The 23,142-nt window shown below is 33.5% G+C and overlaps 1 protein-coding gene across 2 annotated transcripts in view; it reads right to left on the bottom strand.

The window, feature by feature from the left end:
* The window catches only part of Lar (tyrosine-protein phosphatase Lar), a 538,153-nt gene extending 516,899 nt beyond the window's left edge, over positions 1 to 21,254 (bottom strand). The window contains exons 1-2 of one of the 2 annotated variants that reach the window (XM_089633274.1): positions 21,002 to 21,254; positions 20,727 to 20,854 (exon numbers count right to left, since the gene is read on the bottom strand). The gene's annotated coding sequence lies outside the window, so the exon portion shown is untranslated. Of the gene's footprint in view, positions 1 to 20,726 lie in introns of both variants that reach the window. The other variant, XM_089633273.1, reaches the window with a different exon arrangement.
* Between the last annotated feature and the right edge of the window lie 1,888 nt (positions 21,255 to 23,142).

The following is a 23,142-nucleotide window of genomic DNA, read 5'->3' as shown; positions in this document are numbered from 1 at the left end:
GTTGAAGAACGAAGGGGGTTAAGCTGACTGTGATTCGTCAATAAATCAATCTGACAGGAAATAGGCATCTCGCATTATAATATCACCATTTACTTCTTAAAAGTAAAATCTGCTTTTGAATGAATAGACATTTTTACATGGGAGCGCAAATTACTCGCCACGTTATGAACTAATTTGCGAAGTCCAAATTCGGCAAAGTAAATTTCTTCTGTTTGTAGAGTCGTAGTTAGTTTCAGAGTATTTAGTTAAGACACTTTTACAAATGTTTCATAATTTACTTACCCCAGTAAACAACGATGAGCACACTTGAGAATCGCTACATTGTGATGTGATAGTATATGTTTCTAAAACTGATCCATATAATACGGTGTGAATAAGCTTAAAATAAAGTAAAATAATGCTTACTTATGGAATGTAATACGACAATTGGGTTTATTCTCTTTTTCACATCTATTTTTACAAGTTTTCATATCACAAGTCAACATTTTGCCGTGTTATTTCGTAAAATGAACCGATGATGCCTCGACCATAGTTCGCACAAGAGTGATGACGTCACGTTTTCAAATTTCACTTGAGGCCATACGCGAGCCCAGCCGGCTCCAATGGAACCGGTATGGGGAGTGGGGATAATACGCTTTTAATCACTTAGGGCAGGTCTACTAATATTCATATGTCTATGGTGACGAATAATAAAATGAACACAACAAAAGACTTTAGTTTGGCAGGTTTTTTTAATATATTTTGATAAACTAATTCTGATAAAAGAGTTTTTAATTAAGGTACGTATTGTTTATTTACGGATGATTTCACATTTCCAGTTTAATTATAGAAAAACACTGTAAAAGCAATAATAACGATCGTCAATACTATTTAAACTGTGTATTAAACATGCACGTAAAAAATATCACGACTTTCTCATTTTTTGTATAATTGATGGAAATTAAAAAACAGAATTAATCTAAATAAATAAAAATAAAAAATATCTGGTATAGGTGGGTAAAAAATGCCTTTGTTACAGATTGACATTCTTAACTTTGAAGTCGCTGGCGTCAATAATGTTTTGTGTAAATACAAAAAATCTATTGATTTGAAAAACAGGTCAGCCGTTCGTTACTTTAAGACACTGATGTTAAAGGTGAGGCGGCAGAAAACCATTTATCTGTGCAAACAATTGATTTTAACATTTTACCTCCCCCCCCTAATACAAACGTCAGTGACGTGTCTCCAAGGGGAAATTTTTCTGTAACATCCCACAATATTTTCCAAGTTTTTAAACTTTTTATCCAATCGCTCAACATAATAAAACACAATGAAAGCGAATCAGCAGTGTCTTCTTGCAAAGCCGCCGACACGACTGGCTGTGGAGAATCCGGGTCGATGGCGGAGAGAATATACAGCGGGAGGAAAGTACTAACAGCAGTATTCAGAGGAAATATAGACGTCTTGAAATAATAATGCGTTCGATAAGAGGAATTCCAATATGGCGGGCCGACATCTCATAAACTCGAGCGGCCTGGGGGCACCGCACGGAAGAATGTGTGACAGGGGCGGGCTTCGTCATTATTGACATTATACAAATTTTGCCCCGAAGTTCTGCATTATAAAGCACAGTTTCCAGAACAGTCAATTATTAAACCAAATTTTTAGAAAAGCTCTAAATTTTTAGCTCCCAAAATATTCAAACTTTTAGCCTGTAAGTAGTTAAGTTGTCAGCTTTGCCAGATTTTCGCAATGTGTATTTTTTTTTCTCGGTGAAAACAAAAAAATGAGTCAATTAGTATAGCACTCAAAGTTCATTAGTATTTGCTATGAGTTAAACATCGCTGCGATGGCTGAACAACTTCAGAAAAAAAGTAGTAAGTGACTAGTTTTCTGCTTCATAAATAAGAGCACGTAAACACAAAAAAATGGTAACGCTACGTGATCAACGAGAATTAATATGTGAATAATTAGATAATGAACTAGGCAAATGCACACGGGAGGTAATTCGATCGTCAGGTGTAAATCTGTATTTTCGGACACCTTCAAAGGAAAATTCGAAGTGAGGTATTAAAATAATTTTCGGAAAGAAAATTTCTAAGTGCAGAAAACACCAGAAAGATGACATACCAAGTCGATGAAAGACAATCGGGAGTGTACTTTTTTATTTTTATTTTGTGGATTCATATTTTCACTTCAGCGGTGAAACATTTTAATTCACAATTTTTGCCACATATGGGTGTTCAAAATGATATCACTTCCAATGAACGGCTAAAGCGTACAAAGTATATTGGGAAATGGGGAAAAGTTTAAGTAAAGAGAGATGAAGATGAAAATGGTATTATAATTTTAATTATAAAAATATCATTTGGGACAAGGGTTACTGTTAAAACGTATATTCTCTCGTCAAATAATAATGAACCAATTTAAGATGCGGTTCATATGATACACAAACGACGTATCGAATTACTCGTTAAGTAGTACGTTTACAGAAACTTGAGGCGCATTACTGCATCTAATGATACGCGTACCTTACGTTATTTCACCTTCCTCGCCTAGGTTTGGTTTTAACCCTCCGATGGGCAATGTATTTTTACCCATTTGGATGGGCAATATGGCCTTGTCAGGCCACATAAGACGTGTGCGCTGCAAACTAGTTTTAGATAAAGGCAGGTGCACAAATAGTGTGTATGAAAGTGGCAATATATTGTATATTAGTTTGTACTTTTTTGTTTTTTCAGTTTCTATACAGAGGAATAAAGGCTGTTGTCCTAAGACAATGTTAAACTAAGTTAGGTCAACATAAAAGTTCTGGTATCCATACAATGTTTAAAGGAAAAAATACTATTTCCTCTCTCCTGAACAATTTAAAAAATGTGACAACCGACCTTTGACTTCTGAGGTACAGATATGTTGTATAGGTGTATATAACGCGACAACAACCACTCCAACACAACTCCAGCACCTCGATTCGTTCGCACGATCAGCATCTGGAAATTTGATCTCTACCTTGATAACATATATGCGATGGCCTGTCCAGACCATGTGGTACAGTCGTTGAAGTTTTTCTCTGAATTTTTTAAGTTTGTTTTTTAAGCATTAAATAATATAAAATAAATAAATTGTGTCCATACGAACCTAGGAACATCGAACTTGAGCCAAAAATCTTGACACTTAGTTAAATAAGTAGGCGTTGTGATTATTTATTTGAACATGTATGTTTAGTCCATTCTGAGAGTGTCGAGCTTCTCAATTTCAATTTAAATCAAAATTTAAAGTTAAGGCGAGTTCTACGTAGTAATGCAAAATCATGTGTTTTTGGTTTTAAAATTTGGTTGCCTAGAAATGTTTCAGATGCTTTAATTAAATACTGCGAAGAGAATACATCTTGGCCTTTGAAATAATCCAGTATTTTTTAGATAAGTCTTTTTATAAGCCCAGAAAAAAATAATGTATAAGGCCTATAAAAACTGTTTTAAAAATTAAAATCTCCTATTTTATTGTATAATGTGGCAAATTAAGTTATTTATAAAATGATTGGAAAAAACTTAAATATTTATCCCTGAACATCCACAAAATAAAATAAAAGGCACTTTTTGGCCATGTTTTTTTCTTGCATAAATCAAAACAGGCCTACGTAAGGGCTGTTATTGATAGCGGCTCGATTTAAAATATTACACGACGTAGTGCATCGCCTTAAAATTTAGTTTTTTTTAAGTTACTTACATTTAACGCCAATGACAATGTGAATCGAACGGTCCTATTATTTTAAGATTTAAAATTGGATCTAGTGGTACATGCATATTATTTAATGTATACCTGTCTAATACATAAAATAAGGTTTTCACATTTCATAAGCGAATATCAAATTATAATAAATTTGTATGTTAAGAGAGATTGTTGTGATTTCGTCTTATGAGCGTCAACACGAGCAACGGATTATCCAGTTCGACCAACAACCTAATGATTAATCATTAGTGTCAATATTGAGTTTGATAGCGATGAATCGATCGGGTTAATTCTCCGATAGCCAGTCCGGACCTGACGCTGACCCAGATCGGCCGACGCTGCGGAGGCTATATCAATAGTGATAACGATGGAACCGCAGACAAAATATACAGCTAAATAAATCCCATTTCCGGAGATCACCGAGAGCAATACTCAAATCGGTCAGGGATCATCTGCTTAAGCGGGGGTTGATTCTAGCTTCTAGTTGCTAACCTTTATAGTGAACATCCACCTCATTCTGTTCGTTATAACAAAGCGATTGTTTCAGCTTGGGAAAATGTATCATATGAGGAAATAAACGAGGTCTTTAGAGATCTTTACGTGAACATACATATTTTTAAAAACATATTTACTCTGTACATTTTTAACGATGTTTCGATTAATACTTTGTTAAATGAATATTTCAGTGCTCTATGACTCAGGATAGAAAATATTTTTCAAGCTGAAAAAAGTTTATCTAGAAATTCCAGACAGCCAAACCTGTTCCAATTTTATGGCGACAGAGTTCATAGTTCTCGTGCCTTTAGTGGGATAAACAAACCTGCTAAAATCTGCTTCCTAGAAATTGTAAACAAGCCTTATTTGCATTAGTTCAGCACAATAGTCTCAACTGCCCGAGGCGATAGGAACTATGGTTACCCATTTTGAGAATTGTGTGGGTTTGAAGGGGGGTACTAGGGAAAGAAGGTGGTTTCTATTACTTCATGGCTATTTATGACTCAAAGCCATTGTAAGTAATATTTCAATTTTGAAAAGTAATCTCTAACAAGGGTGATACTGCAAATGTCTTTCACTCTGAAATGAGCTTAAATATATATTTAATATGAAAGTATATATATATACATAACTGCTCTTCTACAAGATCGTCAATATATAACATCAATTTCAAAGAAATATGGTTGTAAAGTTTTTTTTTTAACAAATATAACGTTGTTTTTATTACTCTGTCAGTCCAAAGTGGGGTTGGAAATATTCTTGAAACGAGTTCGCACTCCTCAAATTCCACAAGGGTTGAATGATGACTTTATAATGGGAACGTTTTATTTCCTCGGAGCGCATTAAACAACTTTTTTAGGAGAACAACTGAAGATTGTGCCTGTTTTAATTTGGTTCTTTAAAAACAAAACAATGGATTTACGACTCGAGTAAGTATCTGAAATAAAATATGCTTATCAGGGGACAGTGAGAATTGAGTATTAAAAACACACTTGACGTCCAGCATTTTCTAAGTCCGGAAAAACAAACAAGATAATATGAGTTCTCAATATATTCTTGAGATTTTTCCAAGCTTCGAATATCCTGATACTGCACGATACATACACAGAAGGGATAATGTTTGTCAATGACATGAAAAGATTGCCAAATTTTGTTCCGATATAAAGTAGTTGATATCCCTAAAGCTAAATCTTTCGTTCGATACATGAACTCGGGAATGTGTGATTAGAAGTAAGTTAAAGTAACTTGAAGAACTTGAGTGAATTTGAAGGGGTTATTTTAACCAGCCAAAATACGATTGTTTATTAATTGAAATAATTCATTAACCAACCATTTCTCCACAGGGTCAGAAGTCACAGAACCGTCTTGTCACACACTATTTGCTTCATTTGCATCCATACATTACTCTTCTGCTGTAGCTACTCTTGACGTGCCAGATCCCTAACTACTTCTTCCAGTTATTTGCGCGTCATTTATTCTCATTCGCTCCCCTCTCCCAATATGTCTGAATTTTAGTATCATTTTCAGACTAAGCTGTAAACAATAAACCAATTTTTATTCCTACTGAAAAACTAGGTTGGTTGGAAGCATTTCCACTAGTCGCCAATGCCACGGGGAAAAATGAGTACCTTATGCTTATTTATTAAAATCCAGTTAAAAAGGTGACAGCATGTCATTTCTCAATAAACTATCGGTACTTTAATAATATGTGACCATTGGTATCAAAACTGGTCAACTCCACTTTAGGTGAATTTTCAGGAAACACCAAAACAAGTGCTGGATTTGACTATTTTTCATACCACAGCCGCTTTTTAAACCGGTTTCTCTTACAAAATATGCGGATATGACTGCTTTTGAAAAATAAGAACTGTTCTTTTGTTAATAATGAACACAGTTCAATACTTAGTTTATTTTTTTTTAATTTTGGATCTGACCAGTTTTGATACCAAACAACTCATATATCGGAACACGTATTCACACATTGCGCTTATCCTGTTATTAGTATTTTTTACGAACCCGTGTTTCGACGTCCCCAAAATACATTCGTGTTTCACTGATATTTTATTAATAAATCTATCAATTCATTCGTTAAGGGCTGCAGTTCCGTTTTCAATAGGAATACGAATAATTTGGAGAGATTTTCAATAATTTAGCAATATATAAACTACATTCCTCTGAAAATAGAGGAAGAAAATAGAAAATAAGACTGTGGGAGAAAATTGCCTTTTAACACAAAAGAGAGGCTGTACCAAAGATCAGAATATTTTGTATTAGTAAGTTTTCTCCATCTGTTGTACGAGTATCAAGGTGGAATTAAAATGAAATTAACTAACACTTGATAGGCAGAGAAGAACCACTACAAAACTCTGTTTTGGCACACACACTCCTTGCTTCATTCACATTCATACATATCGTCTCATACATACTATTCTGTTGTTTTGATTCTTGATATTACCCGTCTCAAGTATTTGATTAACTTGATCGTGCCACGTCTTCCTCGGGTGTCCCCGACTTATTCTACCATTCGCTTTATCATCACGTATACTCCTTACACTCATTTCTTCGTTAACATGCTCTAAATGCCCAAACCATCTCGACATCCATTTCTAAGTCTTGACCATTACGCTTACATCAGCCTTGCATTATTTCCTCCAATCTACTCGTACTGTAAGTTTCTAAAGATTCTCTTTAAAATATGACAATAAATTTATGATTATGGTTTAGGTGAACAACCTAATTATAAATTAGAAAATTATTATTGAATTAGTGTTTATTAGGTTACCTGCCCGGGGTGTCCGTACCTACGGATCTGTAAGTTATATCACTACCCACTCCAATTCAAGCCTTTCCCAAGAATTTAATCATCGCATAATGTAGATATTGATCGTCTTTATAAATATGTGGCCTCACCGTGGGAGGCTTAATGCGATGTTATTTACAAGGATCAAAGAAAGATACAAATAGGAGGTCGTCTCATCCGCCAGAATCAAAGAAGTAAAGGCTTAAAACATGACACTTGACCTTTTTAAATTAGAGTGAATCGAAATAATAAGTTCCAGACCCGTGTGAGGTCTTTATCCTATTTAGATATTCCGTCGGCCGTATATTGATAATCTAAAGGGTATTTCATAATTAGTTACCTAAATAGGTCTACTTTATATGATACAGTAAAATGGAAGTAATTTATAATTTAACGTTTGATTAATTCCAATTGGTTTTCTCCTTGGACTCAGGACCCATAGGACGCTGGTAAATCTGGGAATGAACAGATATAAAACTTAATTTATTTTTTTATATGGGTTTTCACAATAGGTATATTATATTTGTACTATTTCTAATGACGGGTTGTTTCAGAGAATTTGAAAAATTCTTCAAATTTCAAAGTTAATTTTTATAATCTGTGAAAGATTTTTTCAAGATCTGCTATTACGAGTATTTCAGTTCTGTCAAGCAACTAACCTATAATGATAAAATAAAAGAATTTGAAAAAGGACGGGTTGTTTCGTAGAAATTGAATAATTCTTCAAAATCCAAAGTTAATATTCAAGTTCTGTGAAAGTTCTTTTCAAGTTCTGTTATTATTCCATTTCTGTCAAGTAACTGGCATGTAATTATATAATAACAGAAATTGAATAGGACATTCATAAAACTCGCAAATTAACGTTGAAATGTTGATGAATTGTTCAAATTCTGTGAAACAACCCATCCGAAGATATATATACAGATGACAGACCAACTCTCTAGTAGTCTCGAAGTAGAGCTGTATAATTTATTTTTCACTATATAATTTTTAAACTTCTACTTATTGAAATTTTTCATGTTACATTTTATTTGAATTCTCTCGACTACCATACGAGTACTAGGATCACGTCCGTATCATGACAGTTGAAAATCAGTTATGTATTTCAATACCCATAATATTTAGAAACAAAATATGTAAAATCAAGATAAAATATAATTGAACACATAGTGGCGTGAGATGAAAAAAAACATATTTTGTAGAAAAAATGATATATTTTTTTTACCAAATTAAAATAAAAATACGTAAATAAATACACCTATTATATAATGTACAAAAATATAAATGAAACCTCTTTGGTTAAGTATATTATCTATCTAAAAGAGTGTACATACACGTGTACCTACCTACTTACGTTAAAAAAATGTATGTGCATATGAAATAAAAACTAATACATTCAAAATATCTGTAGTCATAGCAATGACCAACCTTGAACATTTTGTAACTATTTTCTAACCTTCCTCTTTCCTCTATTTCCTTAAGAAAAACCCAAAAAAAGGATATGCCATAGTCCCACTGGATACCCGCAGTAAAGACTTATATATTTAGGTATTATAACAAATAAATTTTATAACGAGTTAGAGATTACGCGCATTTTGTTAAAATATCTGATGCCGTGGAGGATAGCCGTGAAAGCAAATAACAAACACTAACTTTTTTACACCAAATTCGAGTTTGTTTACACTAGGGTATCATAAATTATGTATTCCACCATTTCACCCGCACGGTCAAGCAGATAAGCTAAAACATCATAAACTGTACATCGTACTCACAATATTTGAATTACATTTAATTTTAAAATATATCACAGTTTCCATTTATTTACCAGAAAACAAAAACGGACTTAAAATCAAATTGATTAGGGTTTTTAAATCATTATTTTAAAAAGCAATCAGAAATTTCTCGGTATAATTCATTTCAAGTAAAACGAGACAAGGTGTGTTTGGGTGGCGGGCCGAGGAACCATGCAAATCGTAAAAGCGTTTATGCAAGAGTAGGCAGCGAATAAATTAACTTGTTTAAAGAAAATTTATGAGAAGAAAGTTAATAAATGTGAATATATTAAAGCCGGTTGGAAAAAAAGCAAAAGAAACATACTGTAGGAAATTATTTATAAAAACAGTTTTGTTTTTTTGGTAAAAGAAAATTTTATTTTTTAATTATTATTACATTTGTATTTTTCATAATGCTTGTTTTGGGTAGTCCTTTTGAATAACAAGCATAAAAACGTGTTCTTACGAAGCTTTGCGCTCAAAGGTTTTATTTTTATGAAAAAATACATTCTTTTGAACACTATTCAAGTCTGGCAGGTAATTTTATGTTAACTCGTGTCAGCAATTGTGGATTGACAATGTGTATGATATGATTTTAGGTATTTTTTAAAATGAAAACAAACTTGAAGCTCTTCCTTTCTTAGTAGATACTTAAGTACACGGTGCACCAAAACAGACAGTGAATTGAAGGGCCGGTACATCCCGTGGTGAGGGGGTAGGAACCTGGTCTCATTGAAATGGAAGGGTCGTGCCGTTTTCAGTCATTACAGGTTTGGTTCGGGGTTTCGCCATCCGCAAGTTTCTTGAAAATTGCCGTTCTTTCGTCGCCAGCCAGCAGGCATTCCGGTTGCAATTTGCAACTTTTCCTGTGGGGCTACCTGAAAGAAAATGTTTTTAAACGCCGGCCTCACACTTTGGAATTGAAACTCAAGGATCGAATTCGGGACGAAATCGCCAATGTGACAAAATAGGCCAAAAACTTTAGAAATCGCCTACATCAATGTATCGCTGCTGGGGGGCATCATTTTTCAAATGTTATCAAAGATTTGTCGTTTTATATGGATTATCTATGAGTCACAGTCAAAGTTCGGGTAAAACATAAATAAAAAATACCGTGTTTGATTTCAATAACAGTTTATTTTTTAAACAGACAGTGCCGAACCTACTACAAAATGACCACACAAACAAATGTAAAAAAATGAATATTAGTACGTATGTAACTCAAATAACCCCATTTTATACAATCCAGTATTTACAAAATCCCAGGAATTGGAATTACTGAAGTTTTTCTTCACAGCATCGTAGATCGATGTAGCCAAGTTCTTAGCCGGTTCCCAGTTCTGAAGTGGCAAGAGTGGCAACGTTCTACTTACTACGCATATAGTGGCGAGGGTTGGGAAATCGCGTGCAGAGGAACAGCTGTTGAACATGGGAGAGTTACTTCTAACAATCCTAACCGACGAGCCATAACTCTCGCAATCAGCTCCACATTATTTTCCCAGTGTACGGGCCCGCAGATTACCAACTTCTTTCATTACAAACTTTTTTGTAATCCGTTAAAACAGGAAAACTTACGACTTCAAAAAACCTTAAGTTCGATTTCAGTCCGGCACGCAGGTAAACGGGATATTTCATGAACCTTTTCAGTTAGGCCTGTTTTTCGGGTTTTCCTTCCTACAACCCCCAGTTTGTTGTCTTAACATATAAATTTACATGTGGGAAAAAGCAGCTTGAAGTGTTCTGTAACTTGGCCGCAGCGTGATCCCTGTTACTGCCTCTCTCTTATGAGGCCAATTTTATCTCGAGGTCTTATTTTCTATTTTCTACCTCTATTTTCCGAGGAATGTAGTTTATTAAGGTAAAAAATGCTTTCAAAATAAAGGAATAAATTTAATGCTGCCCTATTTTTATCAAGTTTCATTTAAAATTTCAAACCAAAAATAATAAGGTACATTAATTACAGAAATGAAAACAATGTTTTCGAAGTTCTGCTGTCGAAAAGATTCTGTTAAAATATATTTAGCCCTGAAGAAGCTTGATATAAACGAAACTTAGTTGGTCGTCAGTTATTAATTCAATAAAAAAAACGTGGTGTATTAGAAAGTGTATTTTTTCATTTAATTTGTTTTCGAGAATAATTCCATGAATTTTATAAAATACTCCAATAAACCATCATCTTGAAGCAGAAAGATGAAAGCGTTTTAGGGTGTGTTAGGATCTAGGTTAGGGTCAATTGGATGAGTAATGGCTAGTTACCTACCCATAACATAGGTACTCATTTATTATCCTTTAATCTTTTTGTAAAAATACTTTTCATAAAATATCTGCTTAAATTTGCAGAAACGAAAGTTAGCAAAACAAAATGACAAATAATATTCTCTGCAAATGCGAGTTCGTACACTTAAAAGGGAATTTGCTTGAGCCCTCATAGCGTCACTTACAAATGAGAAACATGGGCCTGCGTGTGACACAAATAAAATGTATGGAGCAACATTCTTCACAAACATTTAATGGATTATCCGTGCTTATCTCGTTTCCCCTAAGGCATCGCAGATAACAGTCTCCTCGCATAGCCACCACAGCCCCGGGCTGGCCGCTGAGCGAGCACCGAACACCGAGCAGCGAGCTTAGCACGACTGGCGAACTCAGCACGAGCGGAGCATTCTCCTTTACACTAAACTGGACCGGAAAACGCTTAGCGACAGAAACCAATGGAAGAAGTTCCTATCTAGTATTCTAGAAAATTCACTTGAAGTTTCACCAAATTTAAACTTCTATTACGAAGAATAATAGAGTTCCAGTTGCTACAGTTATCTTTTCATTTTGGTGTCTTGTTCTTTTTTCGTATTTCATTGAGAGTATTGTGAAATGTTTTTCCATGTTTAGATAATATCTCAATGAGGTTTGAAGTTTAATACCTTAATACGAATCAAAAGTTATTTTTTTTATTTCACGCCTATTAAGGCTTTTACATACATATATATATAAAAAATATTTACAAAATTATACACGAAAATAGTGCAGGAAACTACTATTTAAAACTATTGCAGAAAAATAAATGTAAAGTCAAAATATCACTGAACTTGGTCACACAGCAAGCAGGCACAAAACATAAAAATCCCAAAATATTTTTTTCTGTTTCAGTTGACAAAATTATTATGCGTTAGTCAAATCAAATTAAATACCTTTATTAAAATAATCCACTACTTGATGAAAAAAACTTCAATAGGGTATGCTTATATATTTAAATTGATGTATTAAATATATCAATAACATCGTAGTATTTGTTTCCTAGCTGTTGAATCCGTCGCATAGGAGTGTGATATTGGGAAGTTGATATAGAATTGCTACAATAATATGGTAGGTACTGTCTTGTAACCGACCTGCTTGGAGTATGAAAAGAGATTACATATAATAAATCAGGGGTATCAAACATTGAATTAATAATTTTGTACAAACAGGTTAAATCGGAAATACTTCTGCGATCAGATAATTTTATTAAATTTAATGAACAAAGTACGTTATCGTAATTTAGGTTTTCTCTAGAAATGCCCATTTTAAAATAATAATTCGTGGTGAATTAAAATAACATGTTGATTAAAATCATCTACAGTACTTAGAGTTCGACTCAATAATTTAGTTTCGATCGATTTCGCTCTGAAAAGGACATCTTTGAATGTTACGTTAATAAAAATGCAAACATACTAACAATAGATATAATTTGAAATTTTCACGGCCAAGAGTATTATTTTTATTTATTTTTGGGGTATTATGCCGTGTTGCGCTACCTCCTTCTTTGGGTAAAGTATCGGATAGCATTAAAGTGGCCATCGTGATGGATCTTTGCCCCGATGATGGACACTGTAATGTTGTTCAAAACGTTGTCTAAAGAAGGAGGTATCACAACACGGCATAATACCCCTAAAATAAATCACTATTATACTAACACTACTTTAAAATGGTGTTCTGTAAAACACAAGCTGCCAATGTTTATTTTTATAAATATCAACTAAATTACTACACATTGCTCTTGATGTCTAGCACGGTCGATCGATAAAGTCGATAACTTGTCACGACTGCAGATTGTTAACGTACAAATAACAGTTTAGGTCTAATAAATTAAAAACACTTAGTCGGGGTGAACTGTTGTTTGTTCGTTGGCGATCTGCAGTCCTACTCGAGAACGATGGCATGTTACCGATATTATCGATAAAAACCTTTATCGATGGACCGTGTTTGATACCCTGAACTACTTACTCAGTACCTATTTTGTACTCTTGTTATTATATACAATTATTGAACTCCTTTGAACAACAGAAGCTATGATAACTTGTATTGTGCCTGCATATATCGTTCATACACAGAAAAAACTTACCGAAGTAAAGTATTGCTAATTTATTTAAAATGAATTAATATTATTCGTATTCCGGTTTAAACGGGACTGCAGGCCTTTAACGAATGAATTGACAGGTTTCTTAATAAACTCTCATTGATGTCGGAAAACGTGTTCATAAAAATTTTAATATTTTCGCATTTCGTCATTGTCTACAATCAGGACAAACGCAGATGCATGAACACGTTTTTCTATATATCATTCATGTACTGAAAGTTTATTAGGACACGACATGCTTTCCCGTTCATAAAAGGATTTTAATAAATCAACAATACCGATTTTTCTCCCTGAGCTCGGTTTATTATGTTATGTCCCATACACATACTATCGTACTCCTGGACAACTTATCTATAACAATGTATGCATGTTAAACCTTCAATAAAAAATTTACCTGTCTGAAGATGCAGCGAGGGTGAAACTGGTCCACTCACAAGTTTCATTATCACTACCCCTTACTTATAAAGTGATTTAAAATTTGCATAGCTGATAAACAACCATTTAAAGTACGTCATTATTGTTTGACAATTATGTAAAGTTTAAAACACGTTAGAAAAGCCTTAAAAACTTAATGTACCTCACAATTAAATTAAACTCTCACTTTTTAAAATGGTCTTATAGCTGCTGTAAAATACAAATCCTGGCTAAGGGAAGTAGGTCGCAGTCCATTTAGAATGAACCTTTTTTGCGGTTTAAATGCCTTACTCCTAAAATACATTGTAACTCCTTAGGTCAGCCTTCTAAAGTGGTTTAGCTGTAAGATGTCGTTTTCAAAAAAAACATTTATAAAGAAAAATAGTCATGTAGTTTCTAAAAAATCCATTATTTTAATATGTCATTTCTCAAGCATTCACCAAATTATCACATAAGAGAAAGGAAAAAAATTACAGGCAATACTCAAGGCTGTTTTTTTTATCAGTCTCTGTAAATTGTGTGCAAAAACCTCTTTTTTACAGACGTCTAAACAGAATTAGAATTAAAATAATTTTAGAGAAAACAAGTATTAAAATTAAACCTAATTCAGATATTAACGAATCCATCTAATTACACAACCGTCACTTACAGACAGTTCAGCAAATATCTTTTAACCAATGGCACTGATTTCTGATTTCTAAAAACTCAGTGTTAGTGCTCGGTACTTAGCTAGTGTAACAATAAACCCTAGCCGAGAGTGAATTCGACTCCATAAACTCGAATAACACATTTAATATTCATACCCTCTCCCCCTGATTTCACTAATTAAAATCACTTATTAATTGAAAGCAGTTATATGACGTATTCAATTCGGGAGTGTCGCGTCGTCTCCGCGGGGAATTGACTTAGCAGCAGCCGGGGCAGCAGAGAGCAAAGGAGTAAATAAAGGAGAAATGACGGTCAAATGAGATCAGAAACCCTTTAGCCCGCGCATAACACCAACGCACAAATCGATTGCCTAACGCAAACATGTGTTATATTCAGTTTTGAGTAAAAACAATTACATGTTTTGTAAAGCATTTTTAGGAAATTTACATTGCTTATTTAATCTAGAATGGATAAAAAGCGGATATTCACATAAGTATTGTTGCTTTTCCTCAAATTAACCTGGAGTATTCTTAAAAATTAAATTTTCAAATTGCACTTAACATATATTTATTATTTTTATATTAGGTATACCAATTTTCGAACATAGTTCTTCTACTTGGCTTATTATTATGATTGAAAGCAGTTCCGCCCATAGAAAAATATATTAAACTCTCTAGAGCAAACAAAATTATACTTTGTAAATATATATGATAGACAAAATACATTATACAAATGAAGAACTATAAAAATCTAACGGATTTCTGCAAATTACCCGCAAAAACATTTACGTATAACGTGGTTTTTGTGGTTAGTTTTTTTGTATGTAGGTTAACATAGAAGCATTGGACTCCGTCAAATTTTTGTATTTATTTAGAATTTTTTATGTCAAACATTGCATGCCGACACCTCTCAGTTTTATTGCGGTGGCCATTCTATACTAACGCTCAATATTTATCTACTCGTATACATATATCCAGTTAGCGTCGCAGTGGGGACATATTTTTTGACGTCTATCGGGGAATTTAATACGTCGATGCCTCGATGAAAAATATATGAATTGCCCTGAGAAGTACTCCAATTAAAGTTCCATGGATTACTTTTGTTAGATGAAGATAGAATATTAACTCACGGTACACAATTAAATGGACATTGCGGACCCAAATTATTCGTACACAAATAATCAGTTAAATGTGTCAAATGTACGGTGATCTTTAAAATAGTACGAATTAAAATGAAAAGAAGCTCCTTAATGGAAACTCTATGAATAAAACTTCGGTGTCACAATCAAACCAAGTCTCTATGGTTTTTGTACCAATGGCAACGCCGGGCGGGGGTGGTTCGACGGGCGATGCGACGCGACGCGACGTTGCAACATTACTTGGGTGATGCAATGCTCAAGGGGCTCGTATTAATATGCAGCCTTTGTATGGAAACTGCTCAAATAGCTTTTCATGTACAAGAATATCCGAACAAACTAAAATATGATGCATATCATAATGCTTTCAGATATTAGAAAACTTTCACACTCCACGCCTACGGCCGCCTTTATAGCTGAGTCATGTAACGGGGATAATACTAATGGAGGCTGGGGATGTTTTATTGTATGAGTTTTTATCCTTTCACAATCCCTTTACTTGTTTGTTGATTCATCTTTATTCGAAGTGACTCATTATTTTGGAAACGATAGATAAGAGATATTGGAAACAACCTTCTTCAAGATTTCACGGAGGTTGGTTTGAGGTATTCGAGAAAGCGAATCATTTCTCATTTCAATGTCTGAATAAATTGGTAAAGTATAAAGCGTAATGTACCTATACCCCTGAGATAAGGAGAACCAAATAATGACAAGGGGACATCTCCGGTTTCTGAAGGATCCTGTTCGAGCACAGGTCACTGATGACTCACTAGACTTCAAAATCGAAAATTCAAATGATTTTACTCTCCAATCTGATATGAAACAAATGGAATAAAATTCGATAATATTGTTCCATTTAAGTAACCTTGTTTAACTCTTTCACCACCTGTACGAAATATTGAAGGTGGAATTTATTTATTCTTACTATTAATTAATCATTTTTTGTTTTTTTAAATACATCTATGTATTTGAATTTCGACTTTGTTTTCATGAATGAAATATTGAAAAATGAATGAATTAACGAATAATAATATAATAATATCTTTATTTAGGAAAGTTTACACATTACAACTATACATACATATTATGGTGTACATTGATTTGTAACTTTTATATTTAAGGTTATAAAATTAACAGAAAAATACAAACATAATATTGTGAAGGTAAAAAGAAAATAAAAGTATAGTTGAGGTTTCTCAAATACCGCCTCACTAGGCTAGCCTGTGTTGAGGCAGAATTTTTCGTGTTAGTTCCTAATACCTTTGAATATACCTATACTTGTATTAAGATGTATTCGCTCAATAATGTGGTGACTTCAATAACTGCGAATTTGGGTGAATGCACCGGTAAAGGCCCTATTCTTATTTTTTATCCAAATTTTTACATTATCTTTGAATTTTTTTGTGAATCACATTGTTTTATGCTGTCTGGAAGAATGTTGTAGAGTCTTGTCGCAAAGTATTTAAAGTTTCGTTGACCAAACGTAGTATGTGTTATCGGTATTTGTAGTAAGTTATTGTTGTTGCTTCGAGTACATCGTGTATTTGAACTTTTTTGATAGTAATATATGTATATTTGAGTATAGATGAGTTGGGATAGTTTTTGCATAAAGCTGCCGAACATCAAACACATTCATAATATTAAAAATTAGATTCGAGTCTGTAATTATAGATAGCTTTAGAATTATTTTTAAAATTGTTTTCTGAGCCTTTATGATTGGATCTAGTGCAGATGAAGTGCCGCCTCCCCATGCTATGATACCATACTCAATAATAGATTGGCAGACTGCAAAATAAATCATTTTCAGGTGTTGAAAGCCGAGAAAGTTTAATGAAATTAAATCTTGGAAGTGACTTCGAATGATCGAGATGTAACTAGGTAGATAGACGCGATGTCGATGAAAAGCATTTGGAACTGTAGGTGCCTTTCATACACAAAAACGCATTTTTCTGCATGCACTATTCAATACACGAAATAAATGTTGGTACTATCCAATTAGGATTTGGCTTAGGTGTTAGCGGTGTTGACTACAGTTCCTGTGGAAGAAATTTCAAACCAAAATAAAAAATAAATTTAAAAAAAGACATTTTAAAAGCTGTTTAAGAGTTAGTCCCAGGGAAGGAAAGTTAATTTCTCAATCAAACCAAAAAATGTATTTTTAAATACATCACCAAATAGCATAAAATAAAGTAGCTATCCATGTCTATCTGTTTGTGCGCTTAGTTCTTCTAATTTGATGGGGGTTTTTCCATTAAGTAGAGAATTTTTCCGGAAGGTTTTATATATTTCATGTTATATTTTATATATATATATTTTTTCATTTTATATATATTTTTTTATTTCATATATATATAATCCATGAATATTATATTTATGTAAAGTATTGAAAAGTCAATGCTTTGTAATCAATTCATAAAAAATATATTTTCGAACGCTTTCATTTCTAATGCTAGCTAAACCTTATGAGATACTTTAAAATAATGTATTACAGAATTGTTTATCTTAAAAAGGTCTACAGAAAAATCTACAGAGGTATATGTCTATATCTCCTATGTACAACCCCCAGCAACGCTGGGTACACGTCAGTTAGTCTATTCATTAAAACTTTTGTTTTTAGTGGTTTTTAAATAATTTTTTGTTCTAAATTAACAGGGTGGTTATGGAATAATCTTCTATTTGTTGTATATTCTCAGTCAAAAAATAACAAGCGTCTCTTCAAAACCCCATCCCACGCACGGTTTTCATCAAACTATGAATATTATTCTAAGAATTTAGGTTTAAACTAAGCCTCTGTATACAATTTAATACGCCTAAACAAATCCTATTATTAAAAATAAAGCCAAAAGTCGTTACTTGACTTGAGGATCAAAATAGGTAAGTGCCTTACTCTCCTAATTAAGTGATCCAGCCATCTGAAAACTGCTCAAGAAATAAACCTTAACACAATCACTTAAACAAATTATCAAAAACAAAATTTATTTATGTTTATTAATGCGGACCTTCGGATAGAATGTAAGTGCTGTGCTGTAAGTGCTGTAAAGGCAAATATGTCTTCTTTTCGTATATTATCATTGTTTGAGTTATTGGTAATCTTGTTAAAAACGGGACTGAAATTCGCTTCCTGATAAATTGTTAGTTAATTCATAATGAAATCCTAACACGTGTTCATTCATCTGCGTTTGTCTTAAGAATATATCATAACGAAATGCAAAAATGTTAGGATTTTTATTACGTGTTCGTACATCGTGACAAAACATTCGTATTTAACTTAAAGTTTTTCGGAATACCTATAAATTCATTCGTTAATTCGGCAAGTAGTTCTGTGAACAGTAGACCTCACGTCATAAAATATGATTCTAATTTTCTCTTACTTAATAAATCAAAAGAAATTTCATTTGAACTTATAAGATTTGTAAGTAGGAACTTAAATAAATACCTACTTAATTACAAACCAAATATGGTGTAATTTTTTTTTTATTTCAAAAAATAAATTATATAATTTGTCCAAAAAACCTCACTATATCAGTGACATTTATTTTTACAAACTTGCTACAGGTACCATAATATTGAAAAAAAATGCGAATAAAAAAGTTCAAATAAGCACGACGATTTTGCATTTGAAAAAAATAATCTTTACTGAACCATCAAGACGGTCACCGGAAACGGAACGAACAAACAAATTTACGGACAGATGAAATGTAAAAAAAAACTAATGTTAAAACAGGACATCGCTAAGCTCTGTAAAAAAATTCGAAAAAGCACGACATTTTACGTTTGAAAAAAATAATCTTTACTGAACCATCAAAACGGTCACCGGAAACGGAACGAACAAAAATTTTATGGACAGACGAAACGCAAAAAACTAATGTTAAAACAGGACGTCGATACGCTCAGTCAAATTTGTCAGCTTTTCTTTCTGGGTTTTGCAGCTTGTTGTATGGTTCAAAAACAGTTGATTAGACCTCAATTACTGTGTCCGTTTTCTGCGTTCGCTAGTAAAATATTTACTCTCACTTAAATGGCTCTAATGAGCCGATAACTTTTCATCTAGCCTGTACGCCGACTTGTTATTCAATCAAGACTGTTTGCGGAAAATATCCAGATTATATCACAACGTATAATATGACATTTTCAGCCAGAATGCTCGAGGGAGCTTCGACATTTTTCCTCCGTGTTTGAACTTGTGACATAATTTAATATTCGTTGAGCACTAGGGAACCCAAGCTTGCATGGAACATGAACGTAGCGGCTTCCTTAATTTGTGTGCGAGGTTAAGGTTTTCTCTAATACCTAAAACGAGCATTTCCAGGATGTGCGCTTACAAATTACTACTTACTTGATAAGTCATCACTCACTACAACCTGTTTAAGTGATTTAAGACAGTCGGGATCATGACCCCTCATTATTAATTTATTTACTTACATTCATATAAAGCACAAAATTTCGAGGTCGAGTTACGAATCATTCATTTTCATCAGGGCTATTGAAAGCATCGATATATCAATCAATGTTAGCATGCAAAAACTTCAAAAACGAGCTTTGACTATGAACCATTTGTAACCATGTGAAATTAATGACCGTTTGGGTTCATAGGAAATTGTGAAGTGAAACTCTCATATCGTTTGTAAAACCTGGTAAAAACTTAAAATCTAGTGAAAAAATATATTCCCGGTGTTAATACTTGATCCTGACCTTTTTAAAGGTAGATATTAATATTATACTTCCAAGTACACGTACAATATAATAAGAAGAAATTAAGATTTCAACCTAATTTAAAAACACTTATAAAATTCTTACATAAATTTTGAGTTTAATATAGAAGACCTTTAGAGCTGTGATGTAATAACAAATTTATCGTTATTAATGGGACATAAAATCAAGGTTTTAAGTGCCGCCAGTAATAAAATTCTCCTTTATTACGGTAATCTGGTAATTTGGACAGAGGGTTTCCGTAAAAAAACACCAACAAATATTAAAACAAAAAGAGGACTTGAAGCTTTTCAGATAAGTGGCTTATTTTACACCAGTAAAAGTCTCTGGAAAGATCAATTAATAACTACCAAAAATACAACTTTTAAATAAGTATTAAGTATTTCGCAGAAATTGATATTCAATCCACGATGTTTGAATTAGCACCTTGAAAATACAACTTTGTTTATATTGTTCAAGTAAATTAGCATATTCCGTAGTTTGAGAGCTGTTTCTAAAATACGATAATTTCTTAGATCTGGTTATACTCGTACATCATCTAATAAATACAATACAAAGATAATATTCTAAAGTTTTAGTTGAGAGCTACAACAACTCTTGATAATTAAAAGAAAGAGTTTTACTTGAAGGCTTAGTAAATAGTAATAGTCTCACCCCTTGACAGCAGAATTATCATTGTATGGTACAGCTCTTGCAGAGGCAGGCGACTTGCAGCTGGATGGCGGGTGGGTAGGGAGTATGTATCCTGTTACACACTTGTATTAATGTCTTGGCAGCCTTTTCTAACCAACAAGATTATAATTCTTGTTCAAAGTTTCTATCAACCACTTAAATACCGACATTTAAATATACACACTAAGTGAAATACATACGTTAAAGGTACTCTTAATATTTAAAAAGCAAACTTAGATAATAAACGCTATAGATACCTATGGAATTGTATAGTTCTTACACAACAAGCGTGAACTTTGGCCAGCTGATCATGTTATATAGTATTCACCGCGGTCACGTTTTGCTTGCTGTCACAACCACGAAAACACACAACTTCCACTTCTCTAAACGTTCTGGAGTATTTCGACAGTAATTAATTGCGTAAAATTACTCGCAATAATTGACACTTTATTAGTTGTAATAGTTTTAAACGTCAGCGAAACGCAAGTTCGGCGAAAATGCGGCGTAGCCCGATTCTCCGTCGGTGTTCGCACACGTTATGCCGTTTTGAAGGAAAACGCCGAGCAGTAGATTTCCCGCTAGGGGCGCTGGCGTCGCTCCGTACTACCCTTACGTGGCTATTGGCGGGGGGCGGGGAGGGGGCGCGGCAAGGGGAAAGCTTCATACTACGCGAGGGTTGATATTCACGCGGCGTTGCCAAATCTGGAAAAGTTTTGTGGTAGTGAGCCTCCCGCTATAGGAACAGTAAAGTTTCTGTGTGTACACACAGTGTACCATGTACCCTGCACACTACACAGCACGCAGTGTAGTGGGGTGATGCGATTGCAGTGCAGTCAGACGCACGTCTGCGGGGGCATCCGGAAGATTAAGCAAGTCAACCATTTGCCAGAGACACAAGTCTATTAATATTCAATGTTGGAAGTTGACGAATTTTTCTTGGGGCTGTTGATATCGCGCATATTTAACTTACATCGAGTTGTCGCTTACATTCAATTCGGGTTAATTTATTCACTTATCATTTTGCTTTTATATTTAACTTTGGCAATCCTTTTTTGCCATTGTTTTATAAATTTCACTATTGATCTGTTCAGGTTTAAACGAAAAAAACCAACGTGAAAATTGATTAAATCTACCATTTCTAGGGCATAGATAAACAATCTTTATCATATTGCCAATCTCTAGCAATCCTCTCTCAACAGTTTTTTTAAGTAATTTTAATTATTCGATGTAAAATGGTTTCTGCAAAAATAATTTGAAACCCTCAGCCGAGCGTCCCACAAGAGATGTGAAGCGTGAAATTGTTTAGTTAAGACATTTAGAGGAATAATGAAATAGTTAATTAAGTTTCAACATCTCCAGATATCGCAATGCAAATCTCACCCGAAGTTGACTTTGATGTTATTTGAAACAGAAAAGCACTCCTCGACGTTCAGGTACAGGAATTGTTCTTCTGAGCCTCCATTGTTGTGGTCCCTACAAACTGTCGAGTACACGAAATAATGTCGAGATACTTTACATCTTGCGTCATTTAGAAACGATTCATAAATTTCGTTAATTAATTTGCGCTGACGTGGTTGTGTAATTCTGACTCTTGTTTCGGCTCTTGTTAAGTGCTATTCACAAAACTCGCATCCTTGATAATTGTTTATTATATTCAAATTAATTTGTCAATCTTCAAAATTATCAAACCTCACACACTTGCAATATTCGTAAGTATGTAGGTAATCATAATATGTGAAATTAAAGATAGTGGGATCAGAATAGTGAAAAACTTGACTTATTACAACGAAATAAGTATGGTTAAAACGACCTTAAACAGGGCTTGAGGCTGATTATACTATACTAACGCTGAGCCGGGGCATAAAAATATAATACGTTTGACGGGTGTGTGTTTTGGTGAATTTCAAATTTTCTTAGCATATTTTTGTAGCAATAGTTTCCAATAATTATTATTAATTTATTATTTTTTATACCCATGTAATTAGTAACAGTCCATGCAATAAACCCTTGTACGGGGTGCCAAAAGGTTTTCGTGGATGTTTTCTGTTACATTAATATCTGGTAATGAATTAAAATAATGAGAGTCCGATTTGAGATAAGTTTAGTTTATTAAATAAACCCTTAAAATGTGTACGGATAAGTGATCTGGGAGACTGGGATGCAGCGAATACACTCATTTAGTACTATACCACATTTCTATCTCGCTTTACACTGACGGAGACAAACAGCTAAAGTTCTATTCCAACATTTACCTAAATTTTAATCAAGTTTTCTAACCGAGTTTAAATTACCTAGTTATTACATAAGTATTAACTATTTTTCAAGCGTTTATACAACCACTGAACAAAAGTTATTTTCCACTAAACAATATTAAATATCACATAAAATATCAATCATA

The sequence above is a fragment of the Hesperophylax consimilis genome, chromosome 7, assembly GCF_061612785.1.
Source record: "Hesperophylax consimilis isolate HC1 chromosome 7, BYU_Hcon_1.0, whole genome shotgun sequence".
In the NCBI taxonomy this organism is placed as follows: domain Eukaryota; kingdom Metazoa; phylum Arthropoda; class Insecta; order Trichoptera; family Limnephilidae; genus Hesperophylax; species Hesperophylax consimilis.
The sequence above is the reverse complement of the archived record's forward strand: the minus strand, read 5'-3'. Positions and strand labels throughout refer to the sequence as shown.